Source organism: Morus notabilis, unplaced genomic scaffold (assembly GCF_000414095.1).
Source record: "Morus notabilis unplaced genomic scaffold, ASM41409v2 Scaffold1694, whole genome shotgun sequence".
Lineage (NCBI taxonomy): Eukaryota > Viridiplantae > Streptophyta > Magnoliopsida > Rosales > Moraceae > Morus > Morus notabilis.
Window position 1 is genome coordinate 14,555 of NW_010364492.1, and position 965 is coordinate 15,519.

Sequence of the window (965 nt, forward strand, 5' to 3'; positions counted from 1 at the left end):
ATTAAATATAATAATAATATATTATATTGTAATTATATATATTATATTATAGTATAATATAATATAGTTGTAATTTTTAACTATCCACAGCAACTCAACTTCATAATTTACTAAATGCTATTACATTGATTTTGAAACCAGCACAGCTACTATAATTATAGTTTACCAAACACTCAGCTGCTTTTTGTAACAGCTGTTTCTTCCTTCAGCACAACTAAAATAGTTTTTGCGACTATGTGTCGTCGCAGATTTGTCGTCGCAAAAACTTTTTTTGCGACGACATAGTATCGTCGCAACTGTATTTGTGACGATAGGCTGTTTTTACGACGACAGGCGTCACTAATACGCGGTTGCAAAATTTTTTTGCGACGACATTTCAATTGTTGTTACAAATAATCTTACTTTTTTGCGACGACAAGTCTAAAAAAGTCGTCACAAAAAACTGAAATTAATTTTTTTTATAATTTTTAAAAATGGCAATTAATTAATTTTTAATACTTTTAATTAAACATTATTATGTTACATATTGAATATAATTTATTAAGATACATTAAAAGTGAAATATAAATTAATATTAAAAAGATTAAATCTAAATAAATTTATAAAATATATTATGAATACTACATGAAGTGCATATATAATGTTCAAAAAATATAAAAGTCTAAATAAAGTGAAAAATAAAAGAGTACATATAACGGAACTAATCGTCTAAGTTTGCAGCATCGCCAACAACTGAATCATCATCAGGACTGTCATCATCTGAAGGAGGCAGAGGAGCGTCTAGGTCAACTGGTTCTAGACGATCAATCGTAGGTAATTGGATGTTGGGCTGCAATCGTAGACAATTGGATGTTGGGCTGCAATTCAGCCACGATCAATCTCGTTTACTGGTTGATTAACTATTGGGTCGACACTTGAAACCGGTTCTACTTCACCATGGTGAATCCATGTACTATACAATGGAT